The 8,445-nt window shown below is 41.8% G+C and overlaps 1 pseudogene; it reads left to right on the top strand.

Moving 5' to 3' along the window:
- Nucleotides 1–1,128: 1,128 nt before the first annotated feature.
- On the top strand, nt 1,129–3,861 carry LOC147980196 (uncharacterized; annotated as a pseudogene).
- The last annotated feature ends 4,584 nt before the right edge of the window (nt 3,862–8,445 follow it).

Consider the following 8,445-nt stretch of genomic DNA (forward strand, 5'->3'; position numbering starts at 1 on the left):
CTTTCAAGACCGGCAGAAGTGGTTTCACTCATTTGCTCCTAGAAGTCGACAAATTCACCAAATGGATCGAGGCCAAGCCTATCAAGAACCTTGATTCAAGCACTGCCATCAGTTTCATCAGGGAGCTGATATTCAGATATGAAGTCCCTCACAACATTATCACAGATAACAGCTCCAACTTTGATTCTGGCACAAGGGTTCACACCCCCTGTAAATCTCACGCATAATCCAGTCGACCAAGCCTCCGGGCACCGAGACGTAGGGTTGTTACGTCCTCCGAGAAGGGCCTAACTCATAAAACTTGCGTGCACAACCTCATCGTAGCTAGGATCTTGCCTCCTCCTTCGTACCCCATATTCTATTCTCAGACTTACTCCCACGACAATGGCCATCCCCACCCCGGTGACACGCTGGGTGCCGATCCCGAGCGAAGACAGTGAGGAGGAGGAGGAGATGGACACCGAAGCTCAGGTGGCGGCAGCGGATCTGGAGAGTGGTGGAGATGGGGGAAGAAAAAGCAGAATAACTACACCCCCCGTCGCTCCCCACACTTTCTCCGTCGCTCGCCGCGCCTTCTCAGCCTCTCTCGATCCGCGTCGACGGAATAGGTATCTCCCCCGCCGGCAACCGCTTCTAGTTGCTGGCTGGGGAAGACGCTGATGAGGGGGCTGGGATCTTGTCAGATGCTTTAGGTCAGCCTCGAAATGAAGATAGATCTTCTTATTACTTGCTCGAGGGAATTGGGAGGTGTGGTGATAATAAAAACATAATAGATAGAAAGAATGAGAAATTAAGAGAAGCTACTAGAAATGTTAACAACTCACCGACAAAAATCAATTGCAAGGATGAGATGGGAAAAAATAGTAAAAGAGAGAAAAATGACTTAGATGGGTGGATAGTTAAAGATAAAATGAATATGAACCCCAAAATACCTGATTATTGGTCAGGAATTGGGCATGAGGAGAATATTTTGTATATATCTGACTACATAGTGAAAGATTACACTAATAGATGAGAAAAAATTATCTCTGAAAATAATATTCTGGAAGAGTGGGCTGAAGAGCTGGCTAATTGGGAAGGCTTAAGGCCCAGCCCAAACAGGAAAGAAAGCCTTGGGGGAGGGGGAGAGCTCATGGGGTCCTTTGGCTATATATACCACACTCCCATTCCCCATCTAGGGTTCAATGCTTACAAAGAAGAAGTGCTAGGGTTACCCACCCCACCGCTAGAAGAAAAAGGTGAGATGGACATATTTTGGGGGTCGCTTTGGTGGAGGGGGAAGATTCAATAGGGGGGCAGAGAGAGTTTGCAATACAGGAAGAAGGAGGATGGAGGAGATGGGTTCAGAAACTACAACAATCAAGAGAGCAAGAAGGATTGGGGGCAAGGAAATGGTAGCAACAGCTCACAAGGGTTCCAGCAAGATCATAAATATCTGGAGGAAAAGGAGGAGCCGAGGAAGACAGATAAAGATAAAGAAAAACAAGATGCAGCTAAAAAAGGTACGAGAAACACTAATGAACCTAATGTGGGTAATCTAATGAGAGGAGCTGAGTTTGTGCAACAGCAGCGTTTGCTCTCAGAACTACTGACCCAACTTACCCAAGGGAATGCATCACTAGGAGGAGATAATGTCAATCTACAGAGTGGGGTTAATCTGATGCACCAAAACACAGGGAAAGAGATGGTCAAAGGAGAAAGCAGTTACATACAAGGAGATGGAAACCAGAGACAACAATGAAGTTATAGATCTGAAAAAATTTCTGACAAAGAGGGGCCATGGATGGAGGAAAGTCAGGGGAGAGATTTTGGAAGAGGAGGACAAATGAAAGATGGCAATAAGATAACTTGGGGGGGGGGTTCTAACAGAGTGATGTGCAATAAATGCAAAGATACAAGACATGCTACAAAAGATTGCAAGCTGGACCATTGTGCAGTGTGTGAAAAGAGGAATCACATCACAGATGACTACACTTGGTTGAAGCAGATGAAGACAATCCCTAAATTTGTAGGATATGTTGCAAGAGGTTTGGGTGTGCTACTGGTGCAAAGCTCCAAGGATAATTTGGATCTTGAAAACCCCAATCCAATGGCCCTGGTGACAGTTAAATCTGGGGTGTTGAATGAAACTCAACTGCTGGAGGGATTCAACTATATGTTCAACTGGAACTGGCAATGGAGATGTAAGAAACAAGGAAGCAATGCTTTTTTGATGAGATTCCCAAACAAAGGCAGACTAGTGGAGCTGATCAACTGTGATGATTTCACTCTCCTAGGCACTGGAGCAGTGATAAACATAAGAAAATGGGCCTTTGACTCACAAGCGGTTGGAAAATTATAATCTTTCTGGGTTACATTTCATAAGGTCCCTGACTGTTTAGGCAATTTTTTGGCATGCGTGAAGTGGCGGCATCCTTAGGGCCAGTGCTGGAGATTTATATGGACACCATAACACATGAGAAAATCAGGGCAAAAGTGGGAGTAAGGGACTTTGAGAAAATACCAGGATATACTGAAATAACAGGCAGGGATTTGAACATCTACAGAGTTATGCCAACGTTGGTGAAGGTAGTTGAGATGGGCTGATATGGTGATCATAAGAGACATCATCTAGAAGAGGCTGGAATGGATTTTGTGGGGGATGAAGTTAGAAAGAGACAAAAAAGCACAAGCAACTCAGGAGATACCAGCAGAGAGGCTATTCACTTGGGCAGCTTGAGCTTGGTGCAATTTGAAGAAGTCAAAAAGAGAAGTGAAGCAATTCATTTGGCCCAACAGGAACAAAACAAGGAGAGAGAAGCAAGGAAGAAGGTGGAAGCAGGCCTAGAAGTACTCATGAGGAGGATGCAAGAAATCAAGGAGAAATCTAGACAGAAAGCTATCAGAGCTCAAGAGGAGAAAAGAATGGTGGAAATGGAGAAGGAAAGGGAAATCCTGATGGATCTGGTCCATAAACAACAGATTATGATTGCTAAGTGTGTGAAGAAAATTTAAAGATTGGAAGAAAGAGAAAAGGAAATAGAAACATCACTGAAACGGAACTGGAGAAGATGGAAGAGGAAAACAAAGATGAAGATAATGGCACATATGTTGAACTGTGGATTATGGGGCTAGTCAGGAATCAATTGACTCCTTTGCTACCAGGTTGGGCCTAAACCCTGAAGATCAAAAGGAAGGAGATGACATTGACAACAATGGGGGAGATGGAGTGAGAAGGTGTAACAGACTGATGGATAAGCAAGACGTGAAAATTGAGGAGCTGGCCAAGCAAAGAGCAGCAGACAAGAACAATTATGGTAAGACTCACAACTCAGATGAGGGGGAATCCTCTCTTCTTTTCATGGCTGATAAAATTGGTATAGATTTAGGATGTACCATTGATATGGTTAATCAAAATTTAGAGATCATTGAGAAAATGGAGCAAAGCAGAAAAGACTTTTACTGTGCAAGAAGAGATATTACTCATTGACACTGGGGACATCACTCTTAAAGAATTGTGCTCTGATGAGGATCACTCTAATGTTGAAATTGAAATGGACTACTATTCTCACCTGAAAAATATTTTCACTAGTGGAAAAAAGAACAATTTAGGTTCGCCTCGGATCACCAATGTGAAACCTACTATATATATTGGGGGAAAAAGAGGTAGAAAAAGAAAGAAAAGATGATAGGAATGATTTGGAATGTGAGGGGGATTGGGTTTCACATCAAAAAAACCTTTATTAGAGATTGTATCTGTGAGAAAAAATTGATTTCATTGGTCTTCAAGAGACCATAAAAAATGAGTTCACTAAAAATGAACTCCACAATCTGTGTGGGGGTAGAAACTTTAGCTAGAATTGGATATAACCTAGGGGGAAATCAGGGGGTATCCTGGTGGGTGTGAATAATGATTCGTTTGAAATTCTCAATGTTGAGAAAGGAGTTTACTGTATTAGAATGCTACTATTAGATAAAAAGACCAAATTTGAATGGAACCTTATAATTGTCTATGGTGATGCACAAAATGTGGGTAAAGCTGCTTATATTGCAGAAATATCCAGGATATATCATGATAATGCTGCTGTTCCCTATCTCATGGGGGGGGGACTTTAACATCATTATAAAAAGTGAAGATAAAAATAAACCTGGTGGATGTGGCCACTGAGTTGCCTTTAAATGGTACAAAATTTACTTGGGCTAATAATCACCAGGACCCCACATATGAAAAATTAGACAGAATTCTCATATGCCCAGATTGGGAAGATCATTATCCCCTGACTGAGGTATATGCTTTGGAGAGGGAGCTATCTGATCATACTCCCCTAATTCTTGACACGGGGGAGAGGAAGTATACTCCACCCATTTTTAGATTTGAAAACTCTTGGATGTTGAGGGAGGGATTTAGAGAATTTATAAACAAAATTTGGTTGGCTTAGTACCATGAGGATACCATGGAACAGTGGCAGGCCAGAATGAGAATTTTTAGACAGGAAGTGAGAGGGTGGATTATAAACTCTGATGCATGGTATAGAAAAATAAAGAAAGAAATCTTGATGAAATTAGATATTTCAGATAAAAATGCAGAAACCATGGGGCTTACTGCTCAGGATAGAGAGGAGCAAAAAGTGGTTAGGTCCCAATTACATAGGTTGCTCCAACGAGAAGAGATGAAGTGGCTACAGAGGTATAAAGGTAGAGAGATTAAAGGTTGGGGTTGCAATACAAAATACTATCATGCCAAGGTGAATGGTAGAAGAAGGAAAAATAGAATATTCTCATTAGAACAAGAGGACAGGGTGATTGAGGGAGAAGAAAACCTCATTAAATACATTATTGATTTTTACAAAAAACTTTTTGGGCAACCAGAAATATCCACTATCAATCTTAATACTTGGGGGGGGGGGCAGGGGATCACTAGGGACCAGGGAGAAATGCTGACTAAACCCTTCTCAATGGAAGAACTACATTCTGTGGTTTTTGGGATGGAAAAAAACAAAAGTCCTAGCCCAGATGGACTTCTTGTTGATTTTTATCAACATTTCTAGGAGGTAGTCAAGTGGGACCTCATGAAGTTATTAAATGAATTCTAGGTTGGGAAACTAGACATAACAAGATTAAACTATGGAATCATCACTTTGGTCCCAAAAATTGTTGATGCTAAACAAATACAAAAATGTGGACCAATTTGTTTATTAAATGCCAGCTTCAAATTATTACTAAGGTGTTGATGAACAGACTTAGTGTAGTAATTAAACCTATCATCCTACCAACACAGACTGCCTTTGTAAAAGGCAGATATATAATGGAAGGGATAGTAGTGCTGCATGAAACCCTCAACACTATACATCATAAGAAACAAAGTGTTGTGCTGTTCAAGGTGGATTTTGAAAAAGCATATGACAAGATTAAATGGCCTTTTATCTATAAAATGCTGAAGATGAAACAATTCCCAGATAAATGGTGTGATATGGTTATGCACACCATGATAGGTGGACAGGTTGGGAGTAAAGTTAATGACAGAATTGGTCCATATTTTAAAACTTACAAAGGATTAAGACAGGGGGATGCCATGTCTCCTCTATTGTTTGATATAGCTGCTGATGCTTTGGCAATTATTCTAGATAAAGCAAAATATGCAGGTTATGTTAAGGGGGTCTTGACTGAGTTAGGAGATGATGGGGTGAACATGTTGCAATATGCATATGACACAATCTTCTTGCTTAAAGATGATGAGGAGAGTGCAAAAAAAATCTAAAATTCATACTTACTACCTTCGAGCAGATGACTGGCTTGACCATCAACTTTCACAAAAGTGAGGTTTTTTTAGAAATAAGAGTGAGATTTATTAGGAAATCTTCACTTGCAAGAGGGGGAAGTCCCTTTCAAATACTTGAGGCTGCGTGTGACTAATGTAAGGCTGTGAAACAAATTCTGGAAAGGTGTTACAGAGAAAATAGAGAAAGATGTGCATGCTGGCAGGGGAGGCTGCTTAATATGTCAGGGAGAGTTACCTTGTACAAGCATGTCTAACAAATATGCCAATGTACATGATGTCCTTTTATCCCCTGCCAGTGGGAGTGAGGGAAAAAGCTGATTTCTTTAGAGCTAGATTAGTCTGGTAGGAAAATGAAGATAAAAAGAAATACCACTTAGTAAAATGGAAAACTTGTTGTCTCCCAAAAGACTTGGGGGTTTGGGAATCTTAAATCTAGAACTAATGAATAAAGCTTTATTGGCCAAATGGCTGTGGAAACTAGAGAGGGATGGGATGTGGATTTTCTTCTTAATAAATATGTGAAGGGAAAATGTATTTCTGGGATAAAAAGAAGGCTGGAGACTCCCACTTCTAGGGGAGCCTCATACAGGTTAAAGAGATTTAGTTTAAAGAACGTGAAGAAGAAAACGGGAGATGGAAAAAGCACTCGATTCTGGGAATACTGGCAGGTGGGATCCAAACCATTAAAAGAGGCCTATCCAAGTATTTATTTTATTAACCAAAATCATGACATCTAGGTGGCTGAGGCCATTGATATGGGGTGGGCTGGATCCAAATTCAGAAGAAATCTCACTGGCGATAAGCAAACCTTGTGGGATAGTTTGAGGGACAAATGTGAGAGGGTCAGGATGCATGATGGCAAAGATCAGCCACAATGGATGCTGACAGCCGACAAACAATTCTCTGTTAGATCACTCTGCCACTCCCTAGTGAAAGCTGATGTGGGATTCCCACACAAATATCTCTGGAAAATCAAAATGCCAGCAAAGATTAAAATGTTCCTCTGGCTTATTGCCAGAAAAAGTGTGTTGACTAAAGATAATCTTATCAAAAAAGGGTGGAGAGGGAAACAAGGGTGTGTCTACTCTGGTCAGGATGAAACCATTGATCATTTGTTTTTTACATGCTCAGCTTCTAAACTCCCGTGGAGCTTGATTAAATGCTCATTTAATTTGAAAACCTCTCCTAAGGGGGTAGATGACTGTCTGGGGCCTTGGGTTAGAAGCTTTGTTGATAGAGAGAAAAGACTAGTGCTAGTTGGAATCTCTGCTATCATGTGGGCGATTTGGAAATGCAGAAATGATATTACTTTTCGAGACAGAAAGATAAATGATCCCATGACTCTGATCAAACTAACATGCAATTGGCTTGTGGATTGGGCCGTTTTGCAAAAAAAAACATAGCAAAACCTTCTAATGTTGGGGGCAAGGATAATCGAGCGAGTAGCAAGTGAGGTCTACAAGGCGTCGCAGCGGTGGAGAGCTGGGGTGCTGCGACCGAAGTCGTCTACCTAAAGTTTCTCTTATTTGTTGAGGCTGCTACCTCTTGTTCCTATGGCCGCTTGTGGCCCAATCGCTAAAACTGCTTGTTACTTGTTCTGCCATGAACTTCTTATCTTTTGGTAGTCTTTAGTGGGTTCTCTAGGTCTAGGAAGTGACGATACTTGAACTTGGTTCTGTGCGTTGGTTTCATTAATGAAATCGGAGGGGCGTTCCACCTCTTTTGCTAAAAAAACTGACATGAGTAACTGAAAGAGAGGCGAAGCTAGCACTGATCTCATCTAATTCATTCAATCTCCATAATCACATGTGAGAACCCATGAAATTGAGCAAAAATCATCCCATCACGAAGAGCTAGAAGTTCCGCGATGAAGAGATTGGTCACCCCGTATAAAGGTTTACTCCAGGCTCCAAGGAACGCAATTGTGATCAAGCCATGATACGTCTCCAACGTATCTACTTTTCCTAATGTTTTTCCTCTTGTTTTGGACTCTAATTTGTATGATTTGAATGAAACTAACCCGGACTGACGCTGTTTTTAGCAGAACTACCATGGTGTTATTTTTGTGTAGAAATAAAAGTTCTCGGAATGGAACGAAACTTTGCAAGGATTTTTTATATAATAAAAGAGAATTTCTGGAGCCAAGAACAACCGGAGGGGGGGGTACCTGGGTGGACACAATCCACCAGGACGCCCCCCTCCAGGCACACCCAGGTGGGTTGTCCCCACCTAGTGGCCCCGCAGACCCTGAAACCGATGCTATAAAATCCTATTTTTCCAGAAAAAATGAGGGAGAAAGAATTATCGCGTTCCACGAGACGGAGCCACCGTCGTATCCTGTTCTTCATTAGGAGGCCAGATCTGGAGTCCATTTGGGGCTCCGAAGAGGGGGATCCTGGATCTTCGTCATCACCAACCCTTCTCCATCGCCAATTCCATGATGCTCCCCACCGGGAGTGAGCAATTACTTCATAGGCTCGATGGTCGGTGAGGAGTTGGATGAGATTCATCATGTAATCTAGTTAGTTTTGTTAGGGCTTGATCCCTAGTATCCACTATGTTCTGAGATTGATGTTGCTATGACTTTGCCATGCTGAATGCTTGTCACTTTGGGCCCGGGTGCCATGATTTCAGATCTGAACCGTTTATATTATCACCATTATATCTATGTTCTAGATCCTATCTTG

The sequence above is a fragment of the Triticum urartu genome, chromosome 3A, assembly GCF_056163025.1.
Source record: "Triticum urartu cultivar PI428250 chromosome 3A, HENAU_Tu73, whole genome shotgun sequence".
NCBI lineage: Eukaryota > Viridiplantae > Streptophyta > Magnoliopsida > Poales > Poaceae > Triticum > Triticum urartu.